General features: G+C 39.6%; 1 protein-coding gene across 17 annotated transcripts in view; it reads right to left on the bottom strand.

The window, feature by feature from the left end:
- The window catches only part of SOX6 (SRY-box transcription factor 6), a 451,605-nt gene that overhangs the window by 372,198 nt on the left and 63,179 nt on the right, over positions 1 to 16,228 (bottom strand). For all 17 annotated transcript variants that reach the window (XM_048853489.2, XM_048853504.2, XM_048853488.2 and 14 more), the window contains one exon: positions 6,728 to 6,798. The gene's annotated coding sequence lies outside the window, so the exon portion shown is untranslated. The remainder of the gene's footprint in view (positions 1 to 6,727; positions 6,799 to 16,228) is intronic.

The following is a 16,228-nucleotide window of genomic DNA, read 5'->3' as shown; positions in this document are numbered from 1 at the left end:
GCAAACTGCGAGCACAACCTGCTGTTGAATTTTAACACAGACAGAGGTAACTAGGAGCACATTAGTAGCAAAGAGACTACATTAGTGTTCCTGCAGACCACCTGCATAAAACAAATCTGGAGTGAAATTGCACAAGTCCTACAGCTATTCTGAGGGGCACAGCAAAGGGATGATAAAACGTGGGTGGCTACGTCCCTCTCAGCCTGCGTCCACTGGCTGCACTTATGGTACATCCACAAGCCATCTAGACCAACAAGCAATGAAAAATATGAGAGAGCAACTAAAGAAGTTAAAGAGTTTGCACAAAATTTATACACGTACAATTTATTCATTTCCTCTTCTTTACTTTCTCAGTATTAATGCAAGTGCTTTCAAGGGGCAAATCCATGTTGTACCAGGAAATGAATTCCAAAACCATTTGCATGGATTTTCATAGCTGATCTTTGTGGTTTACCTCATCTTTGTTTTAGAGTAACATTTTTAAAGGGATGCTGCACTTTTATCAACTTTTTTCAATTAACCTTAGAAAAACAGGGATTTTCGCTGTAGAATCTTAATTAGGGATTGTGCTTAATTGGTGACATCTCTGCTGAGGAGTCAGGCATAGGTATATACTGTAGATCTAGTACATTCAGGGAACAGTTAACCTTTTACTGCAACATCGCCTATAAGAGTGATTAGTCCTAAGCAATTCTCTTTCATATCAATAAATGAATCAAACTACCCTTGATATATATTCCAGGGAGTGGGAAATAGAAAGAAGCTTACTATGAACAGTTTACCATCCTGGCCCACTTAATAAATTTGACTCAGTAAGATTTCAGACAGTGTTCACACAGACAGTTGGTGTTGTACAGCCTGGCCTGAAGAAAATCCTTCCCTAACAACCTTCCTAGAGTCTTGAGTAATATCTATTCAGACACTAGGGCTTCAGTTGTGTGATGATTAAGCCTTTCTTTTCTACAAACACTGAGTTCGCAGATGCAAATCACCTGCAGAACCTCTGAGACCATCTCAAGGTACAAACTGCTGTGAATGCTGTAGAGTACTCTTCTTCCACATTCTTGTTCCAGCTGTTCCATACAAGAATTTCCTAACAGTTCTTGGTCTCCCATGTGTTCTATGCAGCTTGCACAGTGTACTCCGCCCTTGCAAAAGGAGAATTGTTTGGATGAGCATTTGGACTTTTCCCTTACTATTTTGTAAAGATTTTTGTAGGCAGCAGATTGATCTAATGTGGCATACATATGTGGCAGTGGCAGAGCAGAGGGGTCCCCTGCTTGCATTCAGAGCACTGCAGTTCTAAAAAGGAGCATTTCTAAACATATTTTAACTAGAAAAATGTATCCAAAACAACAGGGCTTAACCCTTACCAAAAAAGTAAGTTAGTGACTACATATATTTTTTCTACTCTTGCACAATGTGCTATGAGCCAGTTGGACGCTAATTTCCAACCCAGTGGTGGCTGCATTTCAGTAGTGCCATATATTTGTAGTTTATAAACATTTTAATAGCCTTTAGACGAGTATGAATGCAAATTATTATTTTATATGAATTTCTATTGTGACACCCATTTTGTTGCTTCTAAGGAAATGAAGGAGAAAGGGGCTGTGCATTGTAAACGTACTCTAAATGTACCCTCCCCTTATTGTTTAAGAAGCAGCATTCCAAATTGAGCAGAACACATATTGCTGCTCTAAACACCTGCATACTGTACATCCAATTTTTCTTGTCAAGGTACAGTCTGTACATGAAAAGTATACAACAATCAGGAACCTGACCCTGCAGAGCCCTACACATGTGAATAGTTCCATGACTGAATTGGAAACTTACTTACATGAATAAGACTTTCTAGCCAACAGCCCCAAATCAAAGTCCTCCCCACTCACTGTAAGTTTGAGCAAAAGAAGGTACAATATTAACAATGAGTGAATGGAATCTTACAAAAATAACCTCTGCCTGTCAGAATATATAAACCACTATCTCCTCCTGCCTTCTATAATTCCATTAAAAGCCTGTTGTGTGCCTGAATCTATGTCTATGGATGGTTCAGGAATGTTGAAACAGGACAGAGTAACAGGGAGGGAGATTTTGGAGGGATCTTTAAGAAAAAAAAAAGATAGGCAAAATAGGTACGTAAGTCATAATACCTAAATGGTGTATGCATCTTTCTGGTTGTCTGTCTTGTTTATTTAAGATGGTAAGCTCTTTGGGGCAGGCATCATATTTTTGTATGTTTTGCATAGCACATAATACAATGGGTCCCAGATTTCTATTAGGGCATTTGGAAACTACTGCAATGCCAACATTAAATAATAATGATAGCAGTTAGTTCCATCTGAAGATGATTTCTTTATGTTTATCTGCCATAAAATAATCATAGATGATTCAGCCAAGACAGCCTGTGTTAAGGTACCACTTACCTTTCTCTATAAAGAACAGGTTCTTTTAACATTTCTATTGAGAAAGGTAAGGGATAATGTGATGGAGACCTTTTTGAAAATGGTAATGGATTATGTATGTGACAAAGAAAGAAAATAAAAGAATCTTTAAAATAAACTTTCTAATATTTGAATGCACTAAAGAGTTGAGCTAGAGAGCGGAGAGAGATGGTGTCCCCCAGAAATTAATGTATCATAAACCAGCAGATCATTTGTTTACGATTAGACTGTAAAGTAGGGAAGCCTCAAATCCTTAGAAATCTTCATTTACATAAAGACCTCTTCAAAGATGCTTTATCTTAATTTACCTCTGTATCTTTGTTGCATCTTAATACATATGAAACTATTCACAACATTTCATAGATTTTATCTTTAAATCTAAATGCATGAGACAAAGGACAGAAATGTATTTGGCTAGCTCCTCATTTAGTGTAAATCCAGTGACTTCATTGGAACCATGCTGATTTGTATCAAGGATCTGACTCCATTATTTCAAAAAACATAGGTCTTCGAAAATATATATTGTTGAGTTCGAAGCAAAAAACTTGATCTGTTATTGACAGCAGATGTGCTGCAATTCAAGAAAGGTCTGAACAAACAAGATTTGACACAACATTGTATATGATTGTTTAAATACACAAATTCCAGGTGTTTGTTTCACTATTTATAATAAATACTTGCTTTTGAAACGTTTTTACTACATCCTTTTTAAAGCCCTCTGACTTTAAACAAAATTATATGGTATCATTTTCATCATATTACCAAAACAGGCCTTTCATTGAAGAGTTATTGTAGCAATACATTAGAAGTTTCCTGGACTTTGCTGATGTCCGTTCAAGAAAGGCTTTTCTTCATTTATTGACGTTCTCATTAAAACTGTATATGTGCATAAAACCCATCTCTGTCATACAGACACACACACGGGTTAGAATAAAATGTAAATACAGAAAAAAAGAATGTCAGAGGCTACCTGGTGCTGAAAGGATGTATGTATAACTGCTAGAGTACAAACAAAAAACCTTTCATAAGCTCAGAGCCATTAAAAATATCTTTCTATTTTAATATTTATAAATTTAAATGACTCTTGCAATTCACCACTGAACAAGTCTACCTATGAAAATAATTCAAAATATAAAACCACTTTAAGACCATAAAAGTAACCTTCAGTTATGACAATAACTCTCTGGGAAATATAGAAAAGGAGAGAAGTCACATTTTCTATGCAATTTGTATGAGTCATCAGTCCTATTTTCTCCTGAATGAAACTGGTTAGCTATAACAACAACAAAAAACAAAGCTGTCTGAACTGGGTGATCCAAGTAATTATATGTTACAGTATGAACACATTTATGACAAAACTTTCAAAAATTTGAAGAAAAAAAAAAAAGATTATATCATCCCCTGGTTGAAACAGCTTCTGAACTGATATAAACAGATATTTAACAGACACTGCAGTATACCTCTGTGGAAAATATATGAGGTAACTCTTAACCTTTCTAGCAGTGATTTCTACTCCTGCACGAATTTTTGGCCCACCAAATTATCCACATTATAAGAGTGAAAGACTACTGTAACATATCTAAACATTACATCTTAATTTTTTTAAATGCACTAATGAGATGTGTATGCAACTAAAACATCTCATGATCGCTTATATCTCTTGTCCTTCTTATGCCAATCCCTCACACCTCCAACTTTTCTGTGTCATACCTTGCTGTGTTATGTCTAAGTTAGGTCCTGATTCTGCTCTGATTACCTTCAATGGGGTCACTTGCATGAGTTAAGATTTTCAAAAATCATGCCTTCTCAGAAAGTAAGCTACTTGAGGCAGCAGCCAGACTCATTTTGGCTGTAAACCACCACGAATCCTTATGGCAACATAGAAATTATCATAATTTAACAACATCAATTGACCTATTGTATGCTACATTCCAAATCTTTGCAATTTCAGAAAGCTACAGAGCAGTTTTTTGAAGAAGGCTTTGTCCACTGCTAATATAGAACTTACTTCAATACTTTTTATAGTATCTGAGAAGAAACTGGACAGTACCAAGTCAGTTTTATGTTCTAGATTTTATTTTTAGCTTAAGTGAATTTAGACCTTGTAAATGCTGCTGTACTTACTGATAACCCTAAGTGCTAAAATAAGCCATCTAGCCTCAGAACACGGACAGTCAGAAACAGCATTAGCTCCTCCACACATCCTATTAATTGGCCTCAGCCCTGATTTACAGAGACCACCTCTAGAGTCTAGATGGTAGTTGAGTTTATATATTCATTCACTTTTTGACCTCTCTGCTGAGATTGCCAACAAGTGTGCAAGCGGTGGTGGTGGCAGCATTGTCAGACATGGTTATCTGTCTTCCAGGAATTGTACTAACACCAATTCCTTCGGCACAGGCCAGCTTACAGGTGCCAGATGGCAATCATTTATACTGCTTATTATAGAGTTCTTTCTAATGTATTTATTTGACTGACCTAAGTAGGACTACTTGTTTTACATGAACAGTATTTTAAAGGCATATTTATGTTAATTTTTAAACAACTTCTGGTCACTACCAACCTGGGCAGGATTTAAACAAATGGCCTGAAATAGGATTATGACAAACATTTATATCACGGTACAACTTCATGATGCTGTATAGACTAACAAAAGAATTTTTACAGCCTTCCAGTGAGTTAGATTAGTACAAGGGGCAATGTTTAAAAAAAAAAAAAAAAAGACACCATTTATTGCCCCACAGTATTTGTTTTACCATAGTATATATCGAACTTCCTATACTTACTTAGACTGAGAAATACCTGGGCTACAATGATAAATTTGGCTACTATTTGCAGCACATGCTGACATTTTTTATTGCTACATATTTTACAGAGGAGGAAACTTAGGCACAGAAAGACTAAGTGATTTTTTTTAAAACCAGAACTGTGCAGTGAGTCCTAGGTAAAGTCAGGATTAAAAATAATGAGTTCCTTGATCTCAGTCCTATGTTCAGTCCATGACTCTACACGGCCACGATCAGACATCAGAAATCTATTTTTCTAAGATTTTAGTAATTTTGTTTAAATGAATAATTTTATTTCTTAACTATTATATATTTTCTCCAAATTTGATTAATAATTTTCATTAAAAAGAAATATAGGTTGATAGATTAGTAAGTGAAAGGAATTTAAAATACAAGTGTCTGCCGAGGGATGAGTGGTAAGGCACTCTTTTGTAAGAAGAAAGTGATAGTAACTTGAATGTTATCTGTCACAAATTGTGAGGTTTGATCATGTTTCTTTCTTTGGGGGAAAAACAGCTGTTCTCCCATTTCATCATGATTTTGTGCACAACTTTAGCTGAAGTTCCATAAACAAGATTTTGTGCTTTAAAGTTGTTGTGTTGTGTAGATTTACTCCATTTATGCAGCACCACCTTATAGTAAGGTACACAGTTTGTCAGTTATTATTTTTGCCCCCTTCCCATGGGTTCCCTCTTATCACATCTGGCTACATCCAAACACTAAACAAGTTATGGTACTGAAAATTTTCTGTGCCTTTATTCTGTAGATGCCTTTTCTTCCCTACTGAGCTTCTTGTCTCTAAGGCTCCCAATTCAGAAAAACACTTAAGCATGTACTTAAATCCCACTGACTTCACTGAACTTAAAACACATACTGAAGTGCCTTCCTGTGTCAAGGCCAAAATGACTACACATTCAGGCCTTTTTCTGCAATTGTAAATGTCAGCCTCCTCCAAGTTAAACATGAATACAACTCTGTTTCAGTAGTCAGAGGTTTCCCTGGCATTTTCACAATAACCTATGTGCATTACCTCCAAGAACTCCACCTTCCTGGCATTGGTGCCCCCGTTTGCTTCCAAGCACATATCTCCATCACTGCAGCAAGAAGGACTGCTGACGTAAGCCACAGGGTCAGCACAGATTCACAGATGTTATAAAATGATAAGCATTATATAGTTACATCTCAATTACTATTGGGAAATTCAACAGACATACCGAGATGAGGGCAGCGGTGCTCACTCCTTAATTCAGGTATTTATATCCACCCTGAGAGACTGAAATGTAGGATTGCACAAGAACTCCAGAGGGACATTGACTCCTCCCTCCCCTCCCTGCCCCTCAAAAAAATAAAACGTTTCTAAGTAGCTTGATAAATCTCTTAACAAGACATTCTGACTAGTGAGGTCCAACGATGGTATTTTAATGTTGTGCCTACTTTCATGTTAAAACTGTTTCAGACATACATGCAAATAAGTAGTGTAATAAATCAATAAATACTTACAAACACACAAGAAAATCAGCCCCAGCACCCAGAAATCACTGGTGAGTTGCTTTTGAATTCATGAAACTGACCTGAAAATGTAGAAAGAAAAAAGTTACAGCAAAGAACGGACACATTTAACTTCTTTTTTTATTGTAGGAGAGAGGCATTTTCTAACTATGAACTAAACAAAATTGCAACCAGCACTGTTGTCACCATTTCAACCAAATAATTTACACAGAATTTGTTTCCAGGAAGCCAATACCACGACAAACAATTATTTCATTGTTCTACATCTTACACCATAGCAACCCAGTCCATTATGGCTTGTAAGAGCTGTCAGAAATAACAGGCATGGTTATCTTTTTAATAGGGAAAACAACAAAGAGAATTTTTAAAGGGTTATGGGAACACACATTACTTTAGAAAAATCTGTTGGTAATAGTGTTTTGTAGCTTAACTGTTTTAATATAATATCTTTTTGGTATTCTAAATTGGAATACATTTAAGGTAACAGTCATACAACAAGAATGTTTTTGTTCTACCTAAGGTCTAGATCCCATTTAGAAGCTTAGCCTAGGTACAATGCATTCAGTATAAGGCATGATTCAATCCAACATTCTTTTTCCTCCATACCCTCAGTTCTGGCTGGAAAGGTAACAGATGCAACTCAAACCCACAGAGCTTGCCTTATAAAATTCTTTAACTAGCACAATGACTCACTTTATGCCTCTAAATATCCATGGTTTCCTCTCTCCAGAACCCCCATGCATTAGAAGGTAGTTCGGCAGTTTATTTTTATTGTTTGGTCTACATACAGCACATTTTTAGTTCTTGTGAAAACAAAGAAACTTTGTTTCAAACCCCTTGTTTTATTTCCAAAAATGTGGGAGATGGATATGGGTAACATTAAACTGAAAATAATAATGGGCCTGGGCTACTAGTTTAGGTCAAAATCTTTTTTTGTTCCTTGGGAACTATCTGATTAATTTGCAGTTCATAAAATAGTGGGCGTAAGTTTAGTGTAAAAAACATCTAACTATACTGAAGATGAAATCATCCGTTTTGTTACCCTTCAGTAATGTGTAAGAAACACCTTCCCACCGCATTTCTATGCCCTAAAGTGCACATTGCACAATATTGCACATTGCCTAGAGATAAGGAGAGAATACCAAACTTATCTCGATGTAGAATATCCTCCTTATCCCATCCACCCACCCTGAACTGCATGGTATTCATTCCAGTGAAGCCCTCCCCCACTCCAAAAGTACACATCTAATTGTGTCTTCTCTCCTGTAATGCCAATACAGAGTCAACAAATCTCATTTGCCATATCATTGCAGTGTTATTATATATGTTAAAAGCAACTCTGAATCTCATTATCAGTTGATTTATGCCATTAGTGTGCTTTGGAGCCACCAATTAAACAAGGACAGTGGTTCGTAAGGTCACAGTTAATTAATCTGAAAGAGTATAAATACACTTTAATGCGCACCACCTCAGAGGGAATTTAGGAACAAAGCACCACCACTTCATGGTGGACAAGCAATTAGGATGAAGGTTAAACACACAAAACTTAAAATTTAGCCTCAACATTCAGCTAAAATTAAAACTATAGAAAAAAAATTAGCCTGGAAATATGCATGTTAAAACATTAATGTTTATGACAACAATGCAAGTAAGTGAGAGACAGAACAGGGCTAACTGTGCCCAGTGATCCTGAGCAAATTAAAGCCTGTTGTTGTTCAGATAACACCTCAAAACTGGCAATCAGCTGCAGGCTGCACCATTATGCAGCTAGTCAGGCTGAAAAAAAAAAATAAAATAAACAGCCCAATCTATTCAAAATGGTTTCACCTTAGCTAGGTTGTTATATTTAGTACATCGTGAAAAATAATAAAAAAAATATTTTTCCCTTACTAAATTAACCAAGGAAATGTGAGGGTAAAATAGCGCATCCCATATAATACATTCAAAGTAAATCAACAAAATGTGCAGTAATGTAGCAGCAGTCTACCGGTACAACCAGACTATAAGTAACAATAGTGAAAACACTTATTTACAGTGCAAATTCAAAATATAAAGTACCTTGACTTTAAATGAAGGAAAATTAGAGACATTTACTAAAATCACGACTCATTTTACCATGCATAGTTATTGGATAAAAGAAAAACAATATTGCAAATATAAAACACCTCATGACTTAATTAATTCAAGTGGTTTCAAGACTTTTTCTTTTTGTATTTGTAGTCAAATGCTCTACCAGTAAGCATTGCCCCTTATTCTTTTCCTACTTGGTTTAATAGATGACCATTTTTCCAATCGAAAGACTAAGGATGCAGCTGTGAAAGGGAAACAATCTTTCCCCATCATCAGAAAGTTAACATCACAAGTATTAAACCCATGCTGAATATATATTTTTTAAAACATGCATTTATTTTTATTGATTAGATAAGGTAGTATAGACTTGTCAAGGTAACCCACTATTCCATGTGTAATATGCATCCCTCTTTGTAGCTTATCCATAGAGGACATAAGTCTGCCACTACTGCCTGATACCAGACAAGATATTTGTGTTTCAGCTCTAGAGATCTTTGGTTCAATGACTGAGATGAATGGTCATTGCATAAATACAAGAATAAAGTTCCTCTTCAGTGAAGTATTCCCACTGATTTCTATGGTACTACTCCTATTAGTAACTTAATTGAAATGTGTTTTTGTAGTCAGAATGCTGTACAAACTGATGTCAGAGCTTATTCTTACACAGCTTTTTGGAAAGCTACTAGCATACTTACTGAAGATTAGCTTGCTCTTTTTTTCAAAAGGGACAGAAGTGAAGCTTTAAAAACAAACAAACAAAAAAACAACAATCCTGCACTCAGATTCAGACGTTTGCCAAAAGGTGCTCCATATTTAAAGGCCACTGCTCCCCAAACCAACCAAATAAATTATATGCTTTCTTCTGTTGACTCTTTTGTCCCACCACTTTATTATAAACGCCACAGTGAAAGGACCTTGCACCACACCAATCAACTCCAGCATCGTGGCATTGTAATGCCCCAACCAGCAGCAGCCACCATGCAATTGGGGCATGGCTAGCATGCAGGGAAAGGAGAAAGCAGAAGATGCAGTGCAGTAGATCTCTATAGCGCTTAGAGTCACCTGCCACAACCACAGCACATTCGCTAGTACAAATACATTTTGAGAGCACCCTGTGAACAGCCAACATATTGGGAGATGGAATAAAAACAGCTGAAACACACTACTGTTAAAACATCAGGAAAGGTGAACAACAAAAAATTTAAGCTGGGATTTTCAAAAAGGGAGTTAAGGTGCCCAACTCTCACTGAAAGTCAATGGGAGTTGGGTAAATAACTCCTCTTAGCCCTCTTGGATAATCCCAGCCTAAGAAGCCAGACAAAGTGGCATCTTTTAAATATGAGGGATTACACCAGGGCAAATGCCAAGCAGATAGAAGTTACCCTTGAAAACAATAAGGGTATGACTACACAGCCCGCAGCAGTAAGCCTCCCAGCGCGGGTCAACAGATTCAGGCTTCCAGGCCTTGCACTCGCACTATACGGCTCTTCTGAGACCACTAGCACAAGCCCCACAAACCCAACTCTATCCGCCCAGGTTGGGAGGCTCACTGCTGCAGGCTTTTTGGATATATCCTAAGGGCTCTAGGTGTCAGGAGGGATGTACAGAATTCCAGACTAACAAAAAGGAAAACAACAAAATTCAATGGGTCTGGTTTGAAGGAAAGTTTATTATTTCTCCAGTAGATACATACATGTATATATTTATAGGGTGAAATCCTAGCACCATTCATATCAATGAGAGTTTTGCCACTGGCTTTAAGTTGGGCTGGGATTGCATATACAGACTGTATATACAAAGACTACTGGGACAAATTATACCCTCAGAGGCATAAGCACATCTCCCATTGACTTCAATTAAAGCCATGCACATAAAACCAAGAATTTCCAGGAAACTTTCTGAGAAATTTGCTTTACAAAAGTCAGGCTTTATTTGCAAAACCATACTCATGCAAATAAAACCATGGGCATAAGAGAGACTACTTTCATTACTAAAGGTTTTCAGGATCAAGCCCACAATACTTAAAGTATCACTATAAATACCAGCAATCAAAGAAACTTCTGACAAAAACAGGATTTTTTTTTTAGTTTCTTGTAAGTGAGCCCTCTTCCTCCTCAATAGCTTTAGTGATTCCAAGCAGAAAATAGCTTATATTAACATATGATTTTACCACATTGCTCTACAGAAAGCTGAGAGCATATTCATTTAATAAAAGCTTTCAATAACAATAAAGGACCGTGGTTATTCTAAGATAACCAGATTATACAGGTAGTGTGAATTTTCTGCAGACAACCATCAGTGAGCACAAAAGAAGCCTGCATGTAAAAAATGGAAGCAGTTATTTACAAGAAAGCATGGTATCATGTTATATCATTTAAGAATGTGGCCTATCATTGTGGGCTGCTGGGACCAAACTATGTACCATTCAACAACTGAGTTCAGGAAAGGAGAGAAGCCATTTTTGAGTCAGTCTGGAGCCAGCCAGGGCAAGGGCACGGCAGGCTGTGTGGGGAGCTGGTGAGTCCCAGGCCTGCATGCAGGGTTCTCCCCACAGGCGCAGACTTCTTCTGGTGCCGGTGGGTGCTCGACCCCCTTCTGCCCCGGCTCTGCCCCGACTCCACCCTTGCCCCCCTCCTGCCCCCATTCCAACCCCTTCTACAAAGTCCCTGCCCCAACTCCACCCCATCCCTACCTCTATTCTGACCCCTTCCCCAAAGTCCACGCCCCAACTCCGCCCCCATTTCAACCCCCTTCCCCAAATCCACACCCGGCCCCGCCTCTTCCCCTGAGTGCATCACATTCCCACTCCTCCCCACTCCCTCCCAGAGCTTGCTACAGCTGTTTGGCAGTGGCAAGCGCTGGGGACGTGGCGCGCTCAGGGGAAGAGGAGGAGGAAGAGGTGGTGAGGCAGGGAGCTTAGCTGCCGGTGGGTGCAGAGCACCCACTAATTTTTCCCCATGGGTGCTCCAGCCCCGGAGCATCCATGGAGTTGGCGGCTATGGTTTCTCCTGAGAACTGGCCTCTAGGGACCTGAAAGAAAGATCCCTCAGCTGGGCTTTTCCTTCTCCACTGATGATTCCCAGGTTGTAGAGTTTTTCTAGGAAACTTCCCCAGCCAGGCTGAGTTAGCCCTCCAGCTCCCTCAATGAGACCAGTCAACACATGGTCAGCTCTGCTCTGTCTGCTAGTCCAGGGCTGGTGCCTGCTGAGTGTGTGTCTGAACGCTGGGCTAGGAGGCTACAGTTTGGATTTTAGTACAGTTGCATAATCTGCACCTTAAGCCCTGCACCCCTTTATGGTGAGGGGAAATCCTGGGACCGAAGCAGCCTGATTCCTGCCTGAAGAGGATCCCTGCCAGCAGAGATCAGCCCCTCTGCAGTGACGGAGGGAGTCCAGAGTCATCTCTGAATCTGAGGATCATTCATGGAGTTTGTGAGTGCACCATCTTTTAGTTAGTCAGTCAGAGAATTTGTTTTGGGGACTCCCTACTCCCTGAACTGTGTCCTCAAGCCAGGGAGTAAGGGTTTGGGGATTTTATAACCTGCTGCATATTAAACCTGTGGAGGGATTTACCACCTTCTCCCACTTGTGAGTCCTTTGGGCTGTACTGAACCCAGTCAGCCACACTGCTAAACCACTGCAAAGAAGAATTTTATGGTCATAGGTCATCAAGGGCCCCACGTGTACCAACAGGACACTAATCTTACATTTGCCACATCAAGTCATGTGACTGGGGAAAGTCACAGGTATTATCAGCATGGGCACCGGTGACCCTAAAAATAGTGTTTTACCCTGATATGTTATATTTGTCTCCTGTTTAATATAATTATTGTGTTGAATATATTGTATGTGTTTGTGTTATTTCTTGGAAGTCTCCAACTATCTGGCAAGTAAGTGGGGATTACCCTGTGGTTAGAATTTTCCTCTCAAGCTGCCCTGGTGACCCTACCAGGAAGGAGCGAAGGGGGTGGAGGCACTGCCAAATAAATTCATAGGAAAAAATAAAGAAGATACACCCTGCTGAGTGGGTGGCGGGATCCAGAAGAACCCAGATCTGTCCATCAAAAGCTGTAAACAGATTGGCATTAAAGAAGGTAACCGGGTGGAGAGGGGGTGCTACATTAGTTTTCTGTAGCTTAATCCAAGGTCCCACTTAAACCGATGGCAAAACTCCCAATGACATCAATAAAAAGAAAAGGAGTACTTGTGGCACCTTAGAGACTAACCAATTTATTTGAGCATGAGCTTTCGTGAGCTACAGCTCACTTCATCGGATGCATACCGTGGAAGCTGCAGCAGACTTTATATATGTATGTATAAATGTATATAAAGACTTTATATAGTATGTATAAATGTATATAAAGTCTGCTGCAGCTTCCACGGTATGCATCCGATGAAGTGAGCTGTAGCTCACGAAAGCTCATGCTCAAATAAATTGGTTAGTCTCTAAGGTGCCACAAGTACTCCTTTTCTTTTTGCGAATACAGACTAACACGGCTGTTACTCTGAAATGACATCAATGCATCCAGGATCTTACCCTATAAATATACACCTGCATCTACTGGAGAAATAATAATAATTTTGCCTACAAATTTAAGGATGATAAAGCAAACTAAGGTCATTTTATTTCTGAATGAGACATCCACACTGGGGTTTAATGTGCTTTAACTTATCCCACATTAACTTCACACCTTTAGCTAATTCATCTTAAATTTCCTGAGGGTCCCCCTGTAGACAAGCCATCAAAGGTACAGTTCCATCCATTAAGGAAAAGTGTTGTTTACTTCATGACTTTCCCTTTTGGAATCCTCCCACTTCATTGCTGTCTAAATATCATCAGTTCAGCCTTCCAAAAGAATCCTCAACTTGATTTTTCTGCCTGATAACTGAAACCATTGCAAAATGAGCTATCATAAGAATAATCAGATAACACCACCTATTGTATCAAAGTGTCACAACTCAGCACAAGGTGGAACAGATTTACACATAAGGAGTTATAGGACAGAGAATTAGGGCTTGTCTACATGTGAAATGCTACAGCAGTGCAACTGCACTAGTGTAGCACATCAGCACAGACACTCCCTACAGCAACAAGAGAGGTTCTCCCATAGTCATAGTTAACCCACCTCCCAAGAGGCTGTAGCTAGGTCGATAGAAGAATTAATCAATCTAATGCAACTTACACAGGGATTAGGTCAGTTTAACTATGTTCCTCAGCACCCCTGTCAAGGTTCCTCCCCCACTCTGAACTCTAGGGTACAGATGTGGGGACCTGCATGAAAAACCTCCTAAGCTTATCTTTACCAGCTTAGGTCAAAACTTCCCCAAGGTACAAAATATTCCACCCGTTGTCCTTGGACTGGCCGCTACCACCACCAAACTAATACTGGTTACTGGGGAAGAGCTGTTTGGACGCGTCCTTCCCCCCAAAATACTTCCCAAAACCTTGCACCCCACTTCTTGGACAAGGTTTGGTAAAAAGCCTCACCAATTTGCCTAGGTGACTACAGACCCAGACCCTTGGATCTTAAGAACAATGAACAATCCTCCCAACACTTGCACCCCCCCTTTCCTGGGAAATGTTGGATAAAAAGCCTCACCAATTTGCATAGGTGACCACAGACCCAAATCCTTGGATCTGAGAACAATGAAAAAGCATTCAGTTTTCTTACAAGAAGACTTTTAATAAAAATAGAAGTAAATAGAAATAAAGAAATCCCCCCTGTAAAATCAGGATGGTAGATATCTTGCAGGGTAATTAGATTCAAAAACATAGAGAACCCCTCTAGGCAAAACCTTAAGTTACAAAAAAGATACACAGACAGAAATAGTTATTCTATTCAGCACAATTCTTTTCTCAGCCATTTAAAGAAATCATAATCTAACACATACCTAGCTAGATTACTTACTAAAAGTTCTAAGACTCCATTCCTGGTCTATCCCCGGTAAAGACCAGCATATAGACAGACACACAGACCCTTTGTTTCTCTCTCTCCTCCCAGCTTTTGAAAGTATCTTGTCTCCTCATTGGTCATTTTGGTCAGGTGCCAGCGAGGTTACCTTTAGCTTCTTAACCCTTTACAGGTGAGAGGAGCTTTCCCCTGGCCAGGAAGGATTTCAAAGGGGTTTACCCTTCCCTTTATATTTATGACACGCCCCCAAATCTCAGCTAGGGTGAAACACTGGCTGGGATTTCTTCCTGGAGCTCTAGGAAAAACAGAGTTAATAAGACACATGCATCTCTAAATATACTACCAAGTACATAAAGACTAACAATATTTTCCACATCTCAAGGACGATTTTAACCAGTTGATTCTGGGAAACTTTCACGGGAGAGTGCATCAGCCACTTTGTTAGAAGCTCCTGAGATGTGTTGGATGTCGAAATCAAAATCTTGGAGAGCTAAACTCCACCGAAGAAGTTTTTTGTTAGTTTCCTTGACGGTGTGAAGCCACTTCAGTGCAGCATGGTCGGTTTGCAGGTGGAAAAGCCGTCCCCAAACATATGGGCGTAGCTTTTCCAGAGCGTAGACAATGGCGTAACATTCTTTTTCAGTGACTGACCAGTTGCTTTCCCTCTCAGACAGTTTTTTGCTGAGAAACACTACAGGGTGGAATTCTTGATCAGGTCCTTTCTGCATTAAAACTGCTCCCACACCACGCTCGGACGCATCTGTGGTTATTAGGAACGGTTTGTCAAAGTCTGGGGCCCTTAGTACAGGGTCAGACATGAGTGTCGCTTTAAGCTTGTTAAAGGCCTTCTGACACTTTTCGGTCCACTGAACAGCATTTGGCTGTTTCTTTTTGGTTAGGTCTGTCAGTGGGGCAGCGATTTGGCTGTAGTGCGGTACAAATCGTCTGTAATAACCGGCCAAGCCTAAGGAGGATTGAACCTGTTTCTTTGACTTTGGGACAGGCCACTTTTGGATAGCATCCACTTTGGCCTGTAGGGGGCTGATAGTTCCTTGACCCACCTGGTGTCCAAGGTAAGTCACTCTGTTTAGGCCTATTTGACACTTCTTAGCCTTAACAGTTAGTCCTGCCTCCCTTATGCGCTCAAGGACTTTTTGTAGATGTTCCAGGTGGTCTGCCCAGGAATCCGAAAATATGGCCACATCGTCAAGGTAGGCGACTGCATATTCTCCTAATCCCGCTAGGAGACCATCTACAAGTCTTTGGAAAGTGGCGGGTGCATTTTGCAGCCTGAAAGGGAGTACATTAAATTCATACAGCCCGAGATGTGTGATGAAGGCTGACCTTTCCTTGGCAGATTCATCTAGCGGTACCTGCCAGTACCCCTTGGTTAAGTCCAAGGTAGAGATGAACTGGGCCCGTCCCAGTTTCTCTAATAGTTCATCTGTGCGTGGCATTGGATAGTTGTTTCGGCGAGTTACAGCATTTAGCTTACGGTAGTCCACGCAAAA

The sequence above is a fragment of the Caretta caretta genome, chromosome 6, assembly GCF_965140235.1.
Source record: "Caretta caretta isolate rCarCar2 chromosome 6, rCarCar1.hap1, whole genome shotgun sequence".
Classification (NCBI taxonomy): domain Eukaryota; kingdom Metazoa; phylum Chordata; order Testudines; family Cheloniidae; genus Caretta; species Caretta caretta.
This window is presented reverse-complemented; position numbering and strand designations above follow the sequence as displayed.